The sequence below is a fragment of the Nicotiana tabacum genome, chromosome 4 (genome assembly GCF_000715075.1).
Source record: "Nicotiana tabacum cultivar K326 chromosome 4, ASM71507v2, whole genome shotgun sequence".
Taxonomy (NCBI): domain Eukaryota; kingdom Viridiplantae; phylum Streptophyta; class Magnoliopsida; order Solanales; family Solanaceae; genus Nicotiana; species Nicotiana tabacum.
In genome coordinates this window covers 98,962,666-98,984,887 of record NC_134083.1, presented here as the reverse complement: position 1 = coordinate 98,984,887, position 22,222 = coordinate 98,962,666, and the positions used below count along the sequence as shown (strand labels likewise).

At 39.6% G+C, this 22,222-nt stretch overlaps 1 long non-coding RNA gene across 1 annotated transcript; it reads right to left on the bottom strand.

The window, feature by feature from the left end:
• Positions 1-222: 222 nt before the first annotated feature.
• Positions 223-14,251, bottom strand: LOC142180220 (uncharacterized). Its single transcript, XR_012708382.1, has 3 exons — positions 12,836-14,251; positions 8,520-8,587; positions 223-484 (listed from the first exon to the last, which is right to left on the bottom strand). It is a non-coding gene; the product is annotated as an uncharacterized LOC142180220 (long non-coding RNA).
• Positions 14,252-22,222: the final 7,971 nt, after the last annotated feature.

Genomic DNA, 22,222 nt, shown 5'->3' with positions numbered 1-22,222 from the left:
TTCTTATTTGATGTCGTTGACTATTGAGATAGCTTTCCTTGTTGAGTAATTCTCGCTCATTTGGTTATTATTGAGATTCTTGTTCGTATTGTCACGACCCAAAACTAACCCCCTGTCGTGATGGCGCCTATCGTGGAACTAGGCAAGCCGACTCATTTCCAAAACAAAACGATATTTTCATTTCAAAGATAATTTCAAGGTTATCTAACATAAAAACCTCCATTTAAAGAGTTCAAATCAAAGAAAAACAAAAGTGCGGAAAAGAAAAGCCCGACATCGGGGTGTCACTAGCCATGAGCATCTACTACGATCTGTCTAACAATGTCAAGGCTAACTCAGCCTGGAAAATAGCTAAATACAACTAGAGGAAGACAAGAGGGAGAAGAGCAGGGGCTGCGATCGCCAAACAGCTACCTTGCTATCTCAAAGAAAATCTACAACCAGAACACTCAATAACCGCTACGGTGTCCAGCCACACCTGAATCTGCACACAAGGTGCAGGGAGTAACGTGAGTACGCCAACTCAGTAAGTAACAACAATAAATAAAGACTGAGCAGTAGTGACGAGCAATAAGGCATATAACGTTCATATTAGGAAATCTCAGTAAAATACCACATGCTTTTAAAAATCAGGATTTGAATCAAACATCTCGTTTAAACCCAGTTCCAGTAAAAAGAAAATCATTTAAAAACATCTTTCCAATAGTTTTTCAAATAAAGGCTCAATGCAAAGGTGAGCAAAATGATGAAATCATAAACAGCCCCTCGGGCAAACCTCACAGTAACTCGTGCCACTCGGGCATACCTCACAATCACTCTTGCCTCCCAGTCACTCAGCACTCGCACTCAGTATGTACCTGCGCTCACTGGGGGTGTGTACAGACTCCGGAGGGACTCCTTCAGCCCAAGCGCTATAATCTGCACTGACAACTCACGTGCGATAATAATAAAGTATGCTGCAGGCGAGCAGCCCCGATCCACACTCATCCTCACCAATCAGGCCCTCGGCCTCACTCAGTCATAAGTATTCTGCAGGCGGGCAGCCCCGATCCACACTCATCCTCACAAATCAAGCCACTCGGGCATTTCAGTAAAACAGGGCATTCAGCCCAAAACATTTATATGCATCAAAATAAAGTCATAAAACTGAGTTATACAGTAAACAAGTATAAAGATGACTGAGTATAGATTTTTCAATCGAAAATAGTGAGAGGATGATACGAAACAGCCCTAAGGGTCCAAACAGCATTGGCACAAAGCCCAAACATGGCATTCAGCCCAATTTACATAAAATCTTTCTAAATCATATAAGTATCAATGATTTTAACAAAGTATGCAACTTTACAGTTGCTACGGGGCAGACCAAGTCACAAATCCCCAACAGTGCACGCCCACACGCCCATCACCAAGCATGTGTGTCACCTCAAAATAATAGAATGATACGAAATCCGGGGTTTCATACCCTCAGGACTAGATTTACAATCGTTACTTACCTCAAACCGGTCAAATCTCTACCCCACAATGCTCTTGCCTCTAAACTCGGCCTCCAAATGCTCCAAATCTATTCACAATCAGTATAATACCATCAATATACGCTAATGGAATGAATTCCACAAGAAAAGCTTCAAAATTAGACCAAAACCCGAAATTGGCTCAAAATTCGCCTGTGGGGACCACGTCTCGGAACCCAACAAAAGTTACAAAATCCGAAAGCCCATCCAACCACGAGTCTACCCATACCAATTTTACCAAAATTCGACCTCAACTCGACCTCCAATCTACAAATCTTATTTCCAAATTTCAAAGTTTCAATCTCTGATTTACACCTAAAAATCATGAAATCTAATCGGATTACTCGATGATAATTCAATATTATGGAGTAGAAATGATCACAAGGGACTTACCTCAAGTTTTCCTTGAAAATATAATAAAAATCGCCTCTCCCCAAGCTCCAATTTGTCAAAAATGGCAAATGGGATGAAACTCCCATTTTTATAATTCTGCCCAGACATCCTCGGTTCTGCCTCGATCTTGGCCTTCGATCGAGGTCGTCGATCCTGGGCTCGATCATGCCTTCAATCGTGACCCTCGACCCTGGGCTCGATCATGCCTTCGATCGTGACCCTCGACCCTGGGCTCGATCGTGCCTTCGATCGTGACCCTCGACCCTGGGCTCGATCGTAACCCTCCACCTTGAGCTCGATCTGGGCTTCGATCATGGCCATCGACCCTGAGCTCGATCTGGGCTCGATTCTGGGCAGAAGCAATTTTCAACAGAAGGAAATTGCAGCAGTTGTTTTAGTTCAATCTTTGATCCGTTAACCATCCGAAACTCACCCGAGGCCCTCGGCACCTCAACCAAATATAACAACAAGTCCTAAAACATCATACGAACTTAGTCGAATCCTCAAATCACCTCAAACAACGCTAAAACCATGAATTACACCCCAATTCAAGTCTAATAAACTTTGAAAATTCTAATTTCTACAAACAACTCCGGAACCTATCAAATCACGTCCAATTAACCTCAAATTTTGCACACAAGTCCTAAATGACATAACAGAGGTATTCCAATTTTTTAGAATCAGATTCCGACCCCGATATCAAAAAGTCAACCCCCCGATCAAACTTCTCAAAAATAAAACTTTCGGCATTTCAAGCCTAATTCCTCTACGGACTACCAAATAATATTCCGGACACGCTCCTAAGCCCAAAATCACCCTACGGAGCTATTGGAATTATGAAAATTAGAATCCGAGGTCGTTTACATATAGGTCCATATCCGGTCCACTTTTCTAACTTAAAATTTTCAATTATGAGACTAAGTGTCTTATTTCACCCCGAGTTCCTTCCGGACTGGAACCAACTAACCCAATATAACATAATATAGCTGAATAACACAAAAAGAAGTAGGAATGGGGAAAACAGGGTTATAACTCTCGAAACGACCGGCTGGGTCGTTACATCCTCCCCCTCTTAAACATTTGTTCATCCTCGAATGGGTCTAGAAACATACCTGGAGTCTCGAATAGGCGTGGATATATGCTCTGCATCTCCCGCTCGATCTCCCAAGTGGCCTCCTCCATAGGCTGACCTCTCCATTGCACCTTCACTGAAGCTATATCCTTTAACCTCAACCTTCGAACCTGCCGATCCAAAATAGCCACCTGCTCCACGTCATAAGTCATATCACCCTCTAACTGAACCGTGCTGAAATCCAAAACATGGGATGGATCTCCAATATACTTCCGGAGCATGGAAACATGAAACACTGGATGCACACTCGACAAGTTGGGTGGCAAGGCAAGCTTATAAGCCACCTCTCCTATCCTCTGAAGCACTTCAAAAGGCCCAATGAACCGGGGGCTCAACTTGCCCCTCTTCCCAAACCTCATAACACCCTTCATGGGTGATACTTTCAGCAAAACCTTCTCCCCAACCATAAAAGACACATCACGGACCTTCCTATCCGCGTAGCTCTTCTGCCTAGACTGCGCCGTGCGAAGCCGCTCCTGAATCAATTTCACCTTATCTAATGCGTCCTGGACCAAGTCTATACCTAAGAGCCTAGCCTCACCCGGCTCAAACCATCCAACCGGAGATCTACACCTCCTCCCATACAAAGCCTCATACGGAGCCATCTGAATACTCGACTGATAACTGTTGTTACATGCAAACTCCGCGAGTGGCAGAAACTGGTCCCATGAACCCCCAAAATCAATGACACAAGCACGCAACATGTCCTCCAATATTTGAATAGTGCGCTCTGACTGCCTGTCCGTCTGAGGGTGAAAAGGTATGCTTAACTCAACCTGAGTACCCAACTCTCGTTGCACGGCCCTCCAAAACTGCGATGTGAACTAAGTACCCCTATCTGAAATGATGGAAACTGGGACACCATGCAGGCGAACGATCTCTAGGACGTAAATTTCAGCCAACCGCTCTAAAGAGTAAGTAGTACCAATTGGAATGAAGTGCGCGGACTTGGTCAGCCGATCCACAATAACCCAAATAGCGTCGAACTTCCTCGAAGTTTGTGGGAGCCCAACTACAAAGTCCATAGTGATCCGCTCCTACTTCCACTCTGGGATCTCTAACCTCTGAAGCAAGCCACCTGGTCTCTGATGCTCATACTTAACCTGTTGACAGTTTAGACACCGAGCCACAAACCCGACTATATCCTTCTTCATTCGCCTCCACTAATAGTGTTGCCTCAAATCCTGGTACATCTTTGCGGCACCCGGATGGATGGAATACCGCGAGCTGTGGGCCTCTTCAAGAATCAGCTCTCGAAGCCCATCTACATTAGGCACATATATTCAGCCCTGCATTCTCAGCACTCCGTCATCACCAATAGTCACATCCCTAGCATCACCTCTCCGAACCCTATCCTGAAGAACGAGCAAGTGAGGGTCATCATACCGACGCTCCCTGATACGGTCATAAAGAGAAGACCTCGAGAACGCACTAGGCTCCGAAATATCCAATCTGACAAGCTGGCCTGCCAAGGTCTGAACATCTAATACCAAAGGTCTCTCTGCTACTGGAAGATAGGCTAAACTCCCCAAACTCTCTGCCTGGCGACTCAAAGCATCGGCCACCACATTGGCCTTCCCCGGATGGTACAAGATAGTGATATCATAGTCCTTAAGAATCTCCAACCATCTCCGCTGATGCAAATTAAGATCCTTCTACTTTAACAGATACTGCAGACTCCGGTGATCAATATAGATCTCACAACGTACCCCATACAAATAATGATGCCAAATCTTCAAGGCGTGAACAATGGCTGCTAACTCAAGATCATGGATAGGATATCTGTCTTGAGAATATTTGAATCCCGAATCTTCAGCTGGTGATAACCGGACCTCAAATCAATCTTGGAGAACACCCTCGCTCCCTGAAGCTGGTTGAATAAATCATCAATACGAGGCAAAGGATACTTGTTCTTGACTGTGACCTTGTTCAACTGCCTGTAATCAATACACATTCTCATGGAACCATCCTTCTTTTTCACAAATAGAACCGGTGCACCCCAAGGTGACACACTAGGCCGAATAAACCCCTTATCAAGGAGTTCCTGAAGCTGTTCTTTCAATTCCTTCAACTCCGCCGGTGCCATACGATACAGTGGAATAGAAATGGGCTGAGTGCCCGGCACCAAATCAATACCAAAGTCAATATCCCTGTCAGGCGGCATGCCCGATAGGTCTGCAGGAAACACATCCGGAAAATCACGTACCACCAGAGCAGAATAAATGGCAGGAGTCTCTGCACTAACATCCCTCACAAAAGCCAAATAAGATAGGAAACCCTTCTCAACCATGCGCTGAGCCTTCAAATATGAAATCACCCTACTTGGTACATAATCTATAGAACCGCTCCACTCAACCCTCAGAATTCCCAGCATAGCCAACGTCACCGTCTTAGCGTGACAATCTAGAACAGCATGACATGGAGATAACCAATCCATACCCAATATCACATCAAAGTCAACCATACTGAGCAACAATAGATCTACTCGGGTCTCCAGACCCCCAATAGTCACCACAAATGACCGATATACGTGGTCCACAATAATAGCATCGCCCACAGGAGTAGATACATGTATATATGAAACTAAGGACTCACGGGGCATATCCAGAAAATGGGCGAAATACAAGGAAACATATGAATACGTGGAACTAGGGTCAAATAATACTGAGGCATCTCTGTGACAAACTGAGACAATACCTGTAATCACAGCATCTGAAGCAATAGCATAGAAACGGGCCTGACCACCCCCTGATCTGCCTCCCCCTCTAGGGCGACCCCTAACTGACTGACCTCTACCCCGAGCTGACTGGGCGGATGGTGAGGTAGCTGGGGCTGTAGTCGGAGGTTGACTCCTCTGCTGAGATAGACCTCCATGACGACGAGGACACTGCCTCCACATATGCCCAAGCTCCCCACACTCAAAACAACTCCCTAGTGTTGGCGGCGGAGACTGAAGGGAACCCCTAGCACCGGGATGACTGGTTGAAGAACCTGACATGGAAGATCCCTGAACAGGTGGAGCATGGGACAAACTCTGAACTGGAGGGGCACTAAGTGATGAGTAGCCCTGATGAGAACTGTGAGAACCATGGCCAGATGATGCACCCCGATGAAATGGCCGAGCTGACTCAGCCTGTCTGAAATGACGACCTCTACCGTGTTGGAATTGACCCCCAAAAGGAGCACCGCTGAATCCACCCTGACCACGAGGCCTCTTGGCCTCCCGTTCAACCCTCTCCTGACCGCGAACCATCTCAATCTGCCGAGAAATGTCGACAACCTCATCAAAGGTAGCACCCGAAACTCGCTCCCTGGTCATGAGCAACTGTAGCTGATAAGTGAGGCCATCAATAAACCTCATGATCCTCTCTCTGTCCGTGGGAACCAACCAGATAGCATGACGGGCTAACTCGAAGAACCGCATCTCATACTGCATCACAGACATATCACCCTGGCGTAGCCGTTCAAACTCTCTACGCAGCTCCTCCCTATGGGATCGAGACACGAACTTCTCCAAAAAGACCACGGAGAACTATTGCCAAGTAAGGGGTGCTGCGCCAACAGGCCTACGCCTCTCGTAAGTCTCCCACCATCTGAGTGCAGCCCCAGAAAACTGAAAGGTAGTGAACGAGACCCCACAAGTCTCCAAAATACCAGCAGTACGGAGTATCCTCTGACACCTGTCCAAAAAGTCCTGAGCGTCCTCTCTCTCCGTGCCACTGAAAGGTGGTGGCTGAAGTCTCCCAAACCTCTCCAACCTACGCTGATCATCCTTAGGCATAGCAGGAAACACATAATCCTGAGCAACAGCAACCGGCTGGGCTGGTGGTGCCTTCAGTGTCTGAAGTCCCTGAATAACCTGCTCGGGTGTGCGAGCAACAGGAGTCTGAGTGCCTCCCCTGGCCTGAGATGTGGTTGCGGCCGTCGAAATAGAGACCGCCTGAGCAAGGCCAGTACACGCTGTCAGAATCTGAGCTAGGGCCTCCTGAAGGCCTGGAATCACAATAGGCACATGTGGTGCCTGAGCTGGTGCATCAACAACTCGAACTTGGTCCTGATCTGGGACAACCGGTGGATCTCCAGGTACTGCCCCAGCTGTTGTACGGGCTGCACCTCTGCCCCTACCACGTCCTCTACCGCGGCCTCGGCCTCTCGCGGCCCTGGCTGGTGGTACTGGTGGCTGGCCCTCCTGACCGGTAGTACGAGTCCTCACCATCTGTGAGAGAATGAAATAACAGATGTTTAGTTACTAGAATCAACAGATTCGCACGAGAAGAACTTCAAGAATATGGAGTTTTCCTAAAGGTTCTGCAGCCTCTCGAAGATAAGTACAGACGTCTCCGTACCGATCCGCAAGACCCTACTAAACCCGCTCATGACTCGTGAGACCTATGTAACCTAGGCTCTGATACCAACCTGTCACGACCCAAAACTAACCCCCTGTTGTGATGGCGCCTATCGTGGAACTAGGCAAGCCGACTCATTTCCAAAACAAAATGATATTTTTATTTTAAAGATAATTTCAAGGTTATGTAACATAAAAAACCTCCATTTAAAGAGTTCAAATCAAATAAAAATAGAAGTGCGGAAAAGAAAAGCCCGACATCGGGGTGTCACTAGTCATGAGCATCTACTACGATCTGTCTAACAATGTCAAGTCTAACTCAGCCTGGAAAATAGCTAAATACAACTAGAGGAAGACAAGATCCAGTAAAAAGAAAATCATTTAAAAAAATCTTTCCAACAGTTTTTCAAATAAAGGCTCAATGCAAAGGTGAGCAAAATGATGAAATCATAAACAGCCCCTGGGGCAAACCTCACAGTCACTTGTGCCACTCGGGCATAATTCACAATCACTCTTGCCTCCCAGTCACTCAGCACTCGGCACTCGGCACTCGGCACTCGCACTCAGTAGGTACCTGCGCTCACTAGGGGTGTGTACAGACTCCGGAGGGACTCCTTCAGACCAAGCACTATAATCTGCATGGACAACTCACGTGCGATAATAATAAAGTATGCTGCAGGCGGGCAGCCCCGATCCACACTCATTCTCACAAATCAAGCCACTCGGGCTTTTCAGTAAAATAGGGCATTCGGCCCAAAACATTTATATGCATCAAAATAGAGTCATAAAACTGAGTTATGCAGTAAACAAGAATAAACATGACTGAGTATAGATTTTTCAATCGAAAACAGTGAGAGGATGATACGAAACAGCCCCTAAGGGTCCAAACAGCATTGGCGCAAGGCCCAAACATGGCATTCAGCCCAATTTACATAAAATCTTTTTAAATCATATAAGTATCAATGGTTTCAACAAAGTATGCAACTTTACAGTTGCTATGGGACGTACCGAGTCACAAATCCCCAACAGTGCACGCCCACACGCTCATCACCTAGCATGTGCGTCACCTCAAAATAATAGAATGATACGAAATCCGGGATTTCATACCCTCAGAACTAGATTTACATTCGTTACTTACCTCAAACCGGTCAAATCTCTACCCCGTAATGCTCTTGCCTCTGGACTCGGCCTCCAAATGCTCCAAATCTATTCACAATCAGTATAATACCATTAATATACGCTAATGGAATGAATTCTACAAGAAAAGCTTCAAAATTAGACCAAAATCCGAAATTGGCTCAAAATTCGCCTGTGGGGCCCACGTCTCGAAACCCGATAAAAGTTATAAAATCTGAAAGCCCATCCAACCACGAGTCTACCCATACTAATTTTACCAAAATTCGACCTCAACTCGACACTCAAATCAACAAATCTTATTTCCAAATTTTTAAATTTCAATCTCTGATTTACACCTCAAAATAATGAAATCTAGTCGGATTACTCGATGATAATTCAATATTATGGAGTAGAAATGATCACAAGGGACTTACCTCAAGTTTTCCTTGAAAATATAACAAAAATCGCCTCTTCCCAAGCTCCAATTTGTCAAAAATGGCAAATGGGACGAAGCTCCCGTTTTTATAATTCTGCCCAGACATCCTCGGTTCTGCCTCGATCTTGGCCTTCGATCGAGGTCCTCGATCCTGGGCTCGATAATGCCTTCGATCGTGACCCTCGACCCTCGGCTCGATCATGGCCCTCGACCTTGAGCTCGATCTGGGCTTCGATCGTGGCCATCGACCCTGAGCTCGATCTGGGCTCGATTCTGGGCAGAAGCAATTTTCCAATAGAAGGAAATTGCAGCAGCTGTTGTAGTTCAATTTTTGATCCGTTAACCATCCGAAACTCACCCGAGGCCCTCGGGACCTCAACCAAATATACCAACAAGTCCTAAAACATCATACAAACTTAGTCGAATCCTCAAATCACCTCAAACAACGCTAAAACCATGAATTACACCCCAATTCAAGCCTAATGAACTTTGAAATTTCTAATTTCTACAAACAACTTCGGAACCTATCAAATCACGTCCGATTGACCTCAAATTTTGCACACAAGTCCTAAATGACATAACAGAGGTATTCCAATTTTTTAGAATCAGATTCTGACCCCGATATCAAAAAGTCAACCCCGGTCAAACTTCTCAAAAATAAAACTTTCGGCATTTCAAGCCTAATTCCTCTACGGACTCCCAAATAATATTTTGGACACGCTCCTAAGACCAAAATCACCATATGGAGCTATTGGAATTATCAAAATTAGAATCCGAGGTCGTTTACATATAGGTCCATATCTGATCCACTTTTGTAACTTAAAATTTTTAATTATGAGACTAAGTGTCTCATTTCACCCCGAGTTCCTTACAGACTCGAACCAACTAACCCGATATAATATAATATAGCTGAATAACACAAAAAGAAGTAGGAATGGAAAAAACAGGGTTATAACTCTCGAAATGACCGGACGGGTCGTTACAGTATTATGGTTGAGTTGCTGGCTATATGTTGTAGTATCTTCGGTATTATTAATTTTGGCAAGTTGTGGCATATGGGCAGTTGTGGTGCGAGTTGTTATTGTGTTGTAATATTGATGTGCATGCGGCGATATAAGGATATGGGTTAATGTGCATGCGGCGGCATAAGGTGGGATTTATGTGTGTGTGGCTATGTCGGAAAAAATATTTTCAAAAATATCTTATGTAAGGCTCTCGCGGTGGCAAAAATATCTTAATGTAAGGCTCACGCGGCGGTATAAGAAAAGGTTGTGATTATAAATTATGAAATGTGGATATGAGGCGGTACCTTAGTTGTGACTCTTGTTCTACATTCTATGTTAACGAGGCTTACTGGTTCAACATTTTTGTTATCTCTTTATTTGCCTTACTTGTTTTTATCTGTATTGATTACACGCAATTTTTATCGTGTGTTCACTCCGTGTTGCCTTTGTTGCTTTACATTCCGTGTTAGCTTACGTTATTGAACTGCCTTATAGTCATTTATTTTTTCGTCTTCCATTATTTGCCTATACTATATCTTGCTAAGTTTCTCTTATCCTAGTAGGTGTCTTAACCTGGCCTCGTCACTACTCTATCGAGGTTAGGCTTGAAACTTACTGGGTACCATCGTGGTGTACTCATACTACGCTTCTGTATATTTTTGTGTAGATCCAGGTACTTCAGCTTAGGCTAGGCATCAGTGATTTGACCATACATATTTTAGACTTCAAGGTATACTTGTTTGTTGCTCGCAAGCCTCGGAGTCACCATATATCCTTACACTTACTATTGATTACTCTTTATTTAGACAGTGTTGTACTAGGTATTTATAGTGTACTTTTGTAGCGCTTATGTGTAACACTCCGAAAATCTGAATTAGTTGTGGATGCATTAAATGAGTATTAATGTGGCCTTTTAGACATGTTAAGTCCTATCGGGATGAGCATTGGTGGAAACCGTTGTTTTGGAATCAAGACCGAGAGTGAGGTGCATAAAATTCGATAGAATCAAATAAGTTTATGGGAGGTCCGTCTTACAGCCTTAGACAATGCAAGACCATGAAAATTCGAAGCCTTAGATAGTGCAAGGCCAAGAAAACTCACGGCCATAGATAGTGCAAGGCACTGTCCCGGGATTAACTCCAACGCCCCTGACAGTGTAAGGCATTGTAGTTTTGGCTCCTCTGATGGGGCCTTGCACTGTTATTTTGGTGCCTCTGATGATGCCCCGCGCCGATGATGTTTATCCGAGCTACTTTTATTTTTTCTTTAATTTTTGGGACGTGTACACTTATTTAAGCCCTCCCTCGTTGCCCACACCCCAAACACGAAAACTTACTCTAGAAAGGGAGGCTCTCAAGAATCTAACCAAAGGTACCTCCATCATCCAAGGTAAGTTGAAAAGATAATTCTAAGTTAATTTCAATTTTCCAACACCTTATTAACATGGGTAAACCCTTCAAATCATTAGATATTCAATCGAGACATCATTGTTGAGAAAAAAAACCCTAGAACTTGAATTCAAGAGGATTGAACTTCAAAAAGGTAATGCTTCTACTCCCTAATCATTTATAGCTATGAACTGATGAGTTTTTTTGGAGAATAGTAGATGAGTTTGATAATGAGAATCATATGAACTATGCTAGGGTTCTGGTTGTTGGCTTAAAATTATTGTAAACACTAGTGAATTAGTCGCGCTTCGCGCGGTTATAAAAGTATCAGAAAATTTAGAAATTAACTTTTTATAAAAATTACCAACTAAAAACTTTTATGGTATTTAAGAAAATTAAACTTTTACATATTTATTATATCGACAGTATGTATGGTTAAACAAATTGTACAAAACTTTTTATTATCATATAACCATGTTTTATTCACTTGGTTAAATTAATAATACGATCATCTTTTTCTATTTTATATTATATAAAAGAAATGAAGAACGGTGATGTTGAGGTCAATGACAACATGCATAAAAGCAACTCACAAGCTAAGAGGAAAAGTGAGAGGTCTTGACCAAAAACCAATATACTCCCTCCGTTTCAATTTATGTGAACATGCTTGATTGGGCACGGAGTTTAAAAAATAAATGAAGACTTTTGAAATTTGTGGTCCTAAACAATTCAAAAAGGGGCTCAGAGTATTTATGTGGTTATAAAAACTTTTCATTAAGTTTAGAATTGTAAGTTTAAGCAAAATTGTTTCCAAATTTAGAAAGGGAACATTCTTTTTGGAACGGACCAAAAAGAAAATAAGTTCACATAAACTGGAACGAATTTAGTAGTAGATACATGAGATATAACAGAGGTAGTCCCCCAAGGTTAATCTCCATTAAGATCAACTAAGAATTCTACTAAAGCTGGAATTAAAGGAAAGGTTCAAGACTTTGTAAAGATGTTCAACTGCGAGGTTCATTCAATAACCCAAGAAGGTGAAAGCAAGAGGCGTTGAAGGCAAAAAAGAGTTTATCAGCATCCCAAAAGCAACGGTTAACAATATTAAAAATAATATAAAAATGTTTTTAACAAACCTTTGAGAAAAATTACCAAAATATTGTTTCCTTTAATCAATATTTTTACATGATATTTGAAAATCTGTCTTTATTTTATATAAAAATAAACTAATGCTTTGCATTCTTACATTGTATAGTAAAAGTGTGTACACTTTATTTACATACATGTTATTTTTTTTATTTAAGTATGTACACATTTTTAAATTTTGTTTCCTTAAAAAGTTGAATTTTTCTACTTTTACAGTTTTCCCCTATTTTAACGTGACCAGAAGACAGAGAGAAACAAAGTTGTATTGCGTACAAATTAAACATTGCCTTGTTTTTTTAGTTATAAGTTTGAAGAGGAAACGGTTCGAAATTTTGCAAATGAGAAAAGGGAAATTTTAACTTACAAATACCACCGAATGAGCATTTCATTTAGTTACCCCAAGTTGAAGATCAAACGAACAAAAGCTCCTCGGTGCTATTCCAAAAGCTCCTTTCATGTAACAGATTTAGAAACATTCTTATATATCAACAATAATCTAATTAAAGTTTATTGAGAATGTCACCAAGAAGTGTAGTAACTACTTGTCTAAGATATTACTTCCACGAAAATTTTATATTCTTGCACGAAAATGTTATAGGTGTGGTTGGAAATTTGAATGTCTCGGTTGGAGAATTGAAATTTGTTGTGCTTCTGATCTTAGTGTTTAGAATTTGACTCAAAATATCTCACAAAAGTTTTTATCTTTCACTATTGCCACAGATTTAAAACCTTTGTTTCCAAGCTAGGAGTAAATAATTTTAAACAACTTCTAAGAGATGATAATATAATCTCAGGATATGTATCAATCAAGACACACAAACATCTTTGCAATTCCCTTGGCGTATAGTAACTTTGCAAAGAATCTCCTTATGCTATAAAACAAAAAATCTCGTGAAAACTTGAAAGATTACGCAATATTTTAAGAATTTATGTAATGATTCTTTTTAGGATTCGACAGACTCTTAATCTTTGTCCTTTTGTTTGACAAGAGGATTATTTTAAAAAGTTAAATTGAAAAGCAACGGCTAATAGATAAATGAAATTTAATCTTTGTTCTCTTTCACATCATTAACTCTGTCTTGCTCACTACTATTATTTTTCCTTCTCGTTTTTCCCCCTTTTCGTTCCCTTTATTCCTTTTTCTTTTTTCTATATTTCCTTCTTATCTGATCTCCTCCTCACCAGTCACTTATTCAGCAAAATCTGAAATTCCCTTTCATCCAAATAATCACACTAAACATCCTAAAAATACTCCATCATGTCAAAAGACCAAGTACAATTTTTCACCACCTTCTTCCATATGAAAGCTATAACAAAAAATAAAAAATTAAGGTAGTATAACACGAAATTCAACTATCAAGTGGAGAGAGATTAGAGAGAAGATTAATCGAACTCTTTTTTTTTCATCAATAACATATAATTTTATTAAGGATTACATGTAACAATCTCAAGAACATACCCAAATGTTTGTACTGGAGAATCCAACGTTGCTGCCCTTCACCGTGCGCTATCACCTTCTGCCAGATTCATGAATTGACGTAGACATATCCACATCTTTTTTTAAATAAGTGGCCGCAAGTTCCATTAACTTCCAAAAAAAATCTTAGGGAGAGGAAGAAACGAGTGAGAAGGTAAATGCATCATTTCAGCAGAGCAGCCTCACAATATGAAAAATATTAGAGAACAGAAGAAATAATAATAAAAAGAAGATGAAAAGATTGAGACGGTTTTATCAATGAGAATTAAATAGCGAAGGATGAACAACTGAAACGGTGTCTTTTTCTTTATGTGACGATTGGAAACAATTGAAACGGTATTACATTAAGATTGGGATTATAGTGCTGCAATTAATATTTTTAATTTAATAGTGACAGAAATTGATTAAAATGAGAGGAAAACCCCAAAATTTTGAGAAATTAGATAAATGGGATTCCTAATCTATAAAAGGTGCCATGTCAGCACTCTATGGGCCTATATATATATATATATTCTATAGCTTCATAACTCGTTCATGACTTTCATTCTGAACGTTGTGAGTTAGTGCGTAATCAATATAGACTTGGGTTTGATGCCCATAAGGCTCATTCCAGATTACTTAGCTTGTCATAAACAATTGACGTTTCAGTTTTCATAATCAGCTCAAGAATACATGTCTCAGTCTAGTCTTATTCAGTATTCCAGTATCATGTAACTCAGTATGATTCAGTATTTCAGCATCACTTATTGCAGTATGATTCTCAGTTCTTGAATTTAAATCCTTTAATATTGAATACCTGTATTTGGGCCTGAGACCGTAGTTTATGCTTTATGCATGTTTGGGCATGAGGCCGTAGTTTATGCTTTATGCATGTTTGGGCCTGAGGCCGTAGTTTATTTTTTATATATTTTTGGCCTGAGGTCGTAGTTATGTATACGTATACTTGGGCCTGAGGCCGTAGCTTGTGCATATATATATTGGGCCCGAGGCCGTAGTTTATTCAGATAAACAGGTGGTTCATCATTCAGAAGATAGAGTATTCATATCCTTACTTCCTTTGTTCAGTTATCAGTTATCAAATCAATTATCAGTTATCATTTCAGTTTCAGTTTCAACATTTATCATTTCAGTAATTAGTTATCATTTAAGTTATCAGTTATCAGTTATCAGATCAGTTTCAGTTTTATCATTTATAGTTCTTTCTTTTAGTTGTTTTGCATACCAGTGCAATTCAAATGTACTGACGTCCCTTTTGCCTGTGGCCTTCATCTCACAATGCAGGTAATGATTTGCAGGTTGACGATTGAGTGCGATAGGATTCTCGTACCAGCTATTTGGTGAGCCTTAGTTCTTTCAAGGCATTATCATTACCGTACAATCTTTCAGTATTTACAGATAGTCTGTGTTTTTAGTACCACATTAGAGGCTTCATAAACTAGAGTAATAGTTAGACAGAGTCACATGCTTTTCAGGTTAAGCAATGCTGACTACATATATGTTTTAGACTTCTATTAGTATTTCAACACTTTGATTTATATCATTCAAACTTTTAGTATATTGGCATGTGTTAGGTTTTCTTCCGCATTCAGTATGTTATGATATCACATGTTGATTCAGCCAGCCAGTTGGTTCGCTCGGTCACATATATTCGGGCACCGAGTGTCGTGTTACGTCCAGGCCCAGGTTCGGGGCGTGACAAAGCTTGATATTAGAGCATTAGGTTCAAGTGTCCTAGGGAGTCTATGAAGCTGTGTCCAGTGGAGTTTTCTTTATATGTGTGTGTCGGCCACACATATAAACAGTTAACTACCACGACATTTAGGATTGTTCTTTCTATTCTAGATCGTGCCATTAAACTTAGAGCAATAGGTATTCTTCTCTTCCTATCGAATTCCAGACGTATTGAATGTCTAGGTGATGGGCAGGAAAAACCCAAAGTCCTAGAGAGGATGATTGCCCATTGGGATATAATTATGGAGTACAGGTTGGTAACAAATGAGACTTGAAAGAATGTTAAAAGTGGGATACAATCGATAGTAGTACATATTAGAGCATAACCTTATTAAAGAGTACAAAAATAGCTATAATATTTTATGGTTATCAGTTTACCTCAATTACCAGTTATACAGTCTTTCAGTTAGCAAGTTTATGATTATTCAGTATGCTAGTTATCAGTAATTTAGTTATCAGATCTCTAATTTTCAGTGTATCCAAATTCTGGTGACTTGTGAGCATACAGTGATTCCTATGGATGCTAAAAGAAAAGGTAAGTAACAGATATAACAAAATCTTAGCATGTTTTAGGTCTATATTAAAACTCAAGACTAGCTGGATGGTGTAGGAAGCGATTTATCAGATAATGGTATACTCTAAAGGACATGTTTGTGTATGGTAGTGTACCCATATGTGTTTTTACCTCACAGAATAATTTTATTTTAATTCTTAGAAATGGAGCCACAAATTGGATGATGATAGTCAAGATTTCAGACCCCACGATGTAGCAGGTTAAGAATTTAACTGCAACGGGCATATAATTGGTCACTATTGTTTTTGACAGAAATGATCCTAAGGGCAACATACCTAGGAGTCAGAAATGTGTGTATTACCAAAGTTGTGTTATTATACGACTCATGCATATGACTAAGAAGATGTGATGTAGGAAATGAGAACCAAGAGTAGTCGATATTGAATTTCAGGGAATGATTTTAAGTTGTTCAGATTTATTCATATTAGAACTAGAAAGTACCACGTTAGTAAGTTATTATAAGAAGCAGTTATTACTGTGAGATAAAATATATGACAGTTCTCCTTTAGGTTATGTGACTAAGTGTTTACCCCGCATGTTTATAGTTTGATATGATATAATTTTGAAGTGTATAGAAAGTTTGGAGTTTGATATTCCAATTTCATTTAAGATAGATGAAATTTCCCTAAGTGTGATCCATGTACATAGTTAAAAAAAATTGTATGCGATCGTAGAATAGGGTCGGATGGTGAGGAAAGTTAGAAATAATCTTATGCTTCACTTTAGTTATTCAAAGCAGAACAAGAAAACATGATTCTAGCAGGTGATTAGTACAAGAATAGTAAGTAAGGTTTGAGTCAATATAGTGAATTAGCAATTTCAGCAGAGCTAATAGAGGTACAATTTGATTCACTCACCCAGGTTAACTCTAGTGAGTGGATGACAGTTTGAAATAACGAACATGTGTTATAACCCAAAGAGTTTAAGTTAAACCCGAAGTACAATGACAGTGAAAGGAAAAAAAAAAAAGAATCAACTAGGCAGTAAGAGAGTAAGCTATAAAAGAATAGTCTTTAAGAGATATCGAAAATAATGGTTTCCCCTAGATTGATAGTATGAGCAGAGATAAATCATTTAAGATTGTGTATGATAGTTTTGAATACATTAACTTTCTGTTTATGTAAGTAATTTAGTTTTTTTCCTAGAGATTGCTCAGAAGTGAGTTGGAAGATGAGTCGTCATTGATGTAAAGTGTAAAGAATTGCAAAAGATAAGAAAAGTTATTCGGATCCTAACAAAAGAGAAGGATCCGCAAGTACAAGACCTTAACCTTTAGTCTAAAGGGTAAATGTGAAAATCATCAGTAAGTCCAGTTAGAGATTTGAAACCCACATAGTTAGCATGGGATATAAGAACTATAAATCATGGCCAGTTATGTGTCACGAGGGTAATGCCATTGCACGAGACTCTAATCTTCGGAGTACTGGTCAAAGACTTAGCTCAATAATACTGTAAGTGTTTTTATGAAGTACCTTAAAAAGATAATCAAGTATGGGAAGTATAGCTCATGATTGAGGCAGACAGAAGAACTATGGTGAAACAAGTTCACTTCTTAGCCAAGGTAGGAGTTTGAGTTTCGGACACCAAAGATAGTGGAGTTGTTGTCTAGAACAGGAGTTGTTCCTCCTTAGTAGCCAAAGTGAAGGAGAAATAGTTTGATGATCCCTACTTGTTGTAGCTCAAAGAGGGGATTCACAAGCATAAGACGAGGGCTTTTGAACAACGGGAAGATGATGGTAGTTTGAGGTACCAAGACGGTTTGTGTGTTCCAGACATAGATGGACTTAGAGAAGGAGGATCGTGTTAGAAGCTCATAATTCTAGGTATTCCATTCACCCAGGTTCCCCAAAGATGTATCATGATCTCAAGGAGATTTATTGGTGGAACAACATGAAAAAGAAAGTCGTAGACTTTGTAGCCAAATGTCCGAATTGTCAGCAAGTGAAAGTCGAGCAGTAGAAAGCATAGTGTTTAACCACATAATTCACATATCCTATAGTGGAAATGGTAAATATGGACTTTATAATAGGATTATCTCGCTCATTTTGAAATCATGATTTGTATGGGCGAAGGTGTAAATCGCCAATTGGTTGGTTCGAAGTTGGCGAAGCAGAGTTGTTGGGACCAGATTTGGTCTATCAGGCTATAGAGAAAGTCAAGTTTATTTAAGAGAATTTGAAGATGACTTAGAGTCGCCAAAAGTCCTATTCAGATGTGCGGCATAGATACCTAGAGTTTCAAGTTGATGATTGGGTATTTTTGAAAATTTTGCCTATGAAAGGTGTAATAAGATTTAGGAAGAAAGGAAAGTTAAGTCCCAAATACATCGGGTCGTATAGGATCCTGTGAAGGATCAGGCAAGTAGCTTATGAGTTAGATTTTCCACCAGAATTATGTATCATGTTATAATATTCAAGTTTCTAGTATTTAGATCTCACGTCATGACATTTACGTTTCCGGTATTTAGATCTGATGTTATAACACTCGTGTCAGTTCAAAACTCAGATACTCTGTAAGTCTAGTACGCATATATTCATGCCATCTTAGTACTCAGATATTGATGTTAGTTCAGTGCTCAAATATTCATATCAACTCAGTACTCAAATATCCGTGCCAGTTCAGTATTCGTATATCTATGTTAGTTCAGAATTCATGTACCGATGACATACTAGTATTCACGTATATGTTTCATGTTATGCATATTATGATGCCCTGTGAGGCCTGTGTTTAAGCTTTATTAGCTGGCAGGTGTTTTGGGAAAATGTTTAGGGTAACTAACCTTCTCATTCAGACCTTATATTATAACCTCTATGTCTTTCAGTATTCAGTCAGCTCAGTATTCAATCAGTTTAGTAGTCATCCACTTTATTACCTATTCAGTTCAGTATCTCAGCAGTCCAGTAATCATGTATTCATTCAGTTTGGTACACATGTGTTCATGACGGTTCAGCTTTCATGTGTGTCCATCCATCCCATTAATGTCCAGAGTTAGCCATAGGTACAATCAAGACAATCATTCGATGATGAATGGTCCCAAGGGGGAGATAATATAACACCCCGAAAAACTGAATTAGTTGTGGATGCATTAAATGAGTATTAATGTGAACTTTAGACATGTGAAGTCTTATTGGGATGAGTATGGGTGAAAACAGTTATTTTTTAATCAAGACCGAGAGTGAGGTGCATAAAATTCATTAGAATCGACTAAGTTTACGGGAGGTCCGTCTTACAACCTTAGACAATGCAAGACCATAAAAATTCACAGCCTTAGATAGTGCAAGGCCATGAAAACTCACAGCCATAGACAGTGAAAGGCACTGTCCATAGCATTAACCTCAATGCCAACTAACAGTGCAAGGCACTGTCTAGGGCATTAACCTTAGCACCCCTAACACTACAAGGCACTGTAGTTTTGGCGCCTCTGATGGCGCCTTGCACTGTTATTTTGGCGCCTCTGATGATGTCCCGCACCGATGATGTTTATCCGAGCTACTTTTATTTCCTCTTCAATTTTTGGGACGTGTACACTTACTTAAGGTCTACCTCATCGCCCACACCCCAAAACATGAAAACTTACTCTAGAGAGGTAAGCTCTCAATACCCTAACTTACTCTAGAGAGGTAAGCTCTCAATACCCTAACTCTCCCCAAGATCCCTCTATCATCCAAGGTAAGTTCTAAAGATAATTCTAAGTTAATTTAAATTTTCCAACACCTTATTAACATGGGCAAACCCTTCAAATCATTAGATATTCGATCGAGACACCATGGTTGAGAAAAATAACCCTAGAACTTGAATTCAAGAGGATTGAAATTCAAAAAGGTAATGCTTATACTCCCTAATCATTTATAGCTATGAATTGATGAATTTTTTGGAGAATAGGTGATGAGTTTGATAATGAGAATCATATGAACTATGCTAGGGTTCTGGTTGTTGGTTTATGATTATTGTAAATATTTGGGTGATGGGAATTGGTGTTAGTTACATCTATTTGAGATTGTAGAATCGCCTAGAAATAGTAGAATGAGAATTGATTAAAGAAAACACCATTAATAAGGGTTATGAGGCTTTACACTCATAAGGTGTTTGATAAATTGCCTAAGTGACTAAAACATGAGCATTAGTGCTAATATTGGTTCCTCTTGATATATTTTGACATAGATTTTTGTTGAAAAAGGTGACGAATATTGTGATACACTTAAAAGGACCAGAGTCGAGGTGTGTGAGGCTAACTCTCTATGTTCGGGAATGTTAGTGATTCTCTCTACACTACGTTTCTTTTACGACGTTACTAATTGCCTCAGAAATATAGTTAAGCCTAGTTCCTTGAATAGTTGTAGAACTTCTATTCTCTAGCTTCGTAACTCATTCATGACTTTCATTCTGAACGTTGTGAGTTAGTGCGTAATCAATATAGACTTGGGTTTGATGCCCATGAGGCTCAGTCCAGATTACTTAGCATGCCATAAACAATTGACGTTTCAATTTTCATAATTAGTTGAAGAATACATGTCTCAGTCTAGTCCCATTCAGTATTCCAGTATCATGTAACTCAATATGATTCAGTATTTCAACATCACATATTGCAGTATGATTCTCACTTCTTGAATATAAATCCTTTAATATTGAACATCTGTATTTGGGCCTAAGGCCGTAGTTTATGCTTTATGAATGTTTGGTCCTGAGGCCGTAGTTTATGCATGTTTGGTCCTGAGGCCGTAGTTTATGCTTTATACATTTTTGGCCTGAGGTCGTAGTTATGTATACGTATACTTGGGCCTGAGGTCGTAGCTTGTGCACATATATATTGGGCCCGAGGCCGTACTTTATTCAGATAAACAGGTGGTTCATCATTGAGAAGATAGAGTATTCATATCCTTACTTCCTTTGTTTAGTTATCAGTTATCATTTCAATTATCAGTTATCATTTCAGTTTTAGTTTTAACATTTATCATTTCAGTAATCAGTAATCAGTTATCAGTTATGTGTTATCATTTCAGTTATTAGTTATCAATTCTCTTTTATCAGCTCAGTTTCAGTTTTACCATTTATAGTTCTTTCTTTCAGTTGTTTTACATACCAGTGCAATTCAAATGCACTGACTTCTCTTTTGCCCGGGGCCTGCATCTCACGATGCAGGTAATGATTTACAGGTTGACGGTTGAGAGCGATAGGATTCTTGTTCCAGCTAGTTGGTGAGTCCCAGTTCTTTCAGGACATTATCATTACCCTACAATCTTTCAGTATTTATAGATAGTTAGTATTTTTAGTACTTCATTAGAGATTTTATAGACTAGAGTAACAATTAGATAGAGTCACATGCTTTTCATGTTAAGCATTTTTTACTACAGATATGTTTCAGACTTGTATTAGTGTTTTCACACTTTGATTTATATCATTCAGACTTTCAATATATTAATATGTGTTAGTTTATCTTCCGCATTCAGTATATTATGATATCACATGTTGATTCGGCCAGCTAGTTGGTTCGCTCGGTCACATATAGTCAGGCACTGAGTGTCGTGTTATGTCCAGGTTCGGGGCGTGACATTATGACTCAGTTGAACCGGTTTTTGGGAATTTTGTTACGGATGTTCTCTTTTGGAGTTATTATGAGTTTTATTAAATTATCTTATTATCTTAGTTGTTAATTATGTTAAGCTATCAATGAATGTTAGTCTTACCTAATCTTAGAGACTATATGTAATCACGACATCTTAAGGTAGGAAATTGGGGTAGTGGCAGAAAATATCCCCAAATATTAACTGAATTTTATCCTCTTAAAAATTAAGTTATCTTTTTAACATTAATGCCCAAAAGGTAAAAGTATTTGAATTCTTGTAGAGTCCAATTCTTTGTAAATTAAAACTACCGGTAAGGTCTCCAATTTGCTCTAGAATTTAAATCTTATAGTTCAATGTCACGATCCAAAATTCTACCTTAAGGATGGTGATGGCACCTAGTCTCCA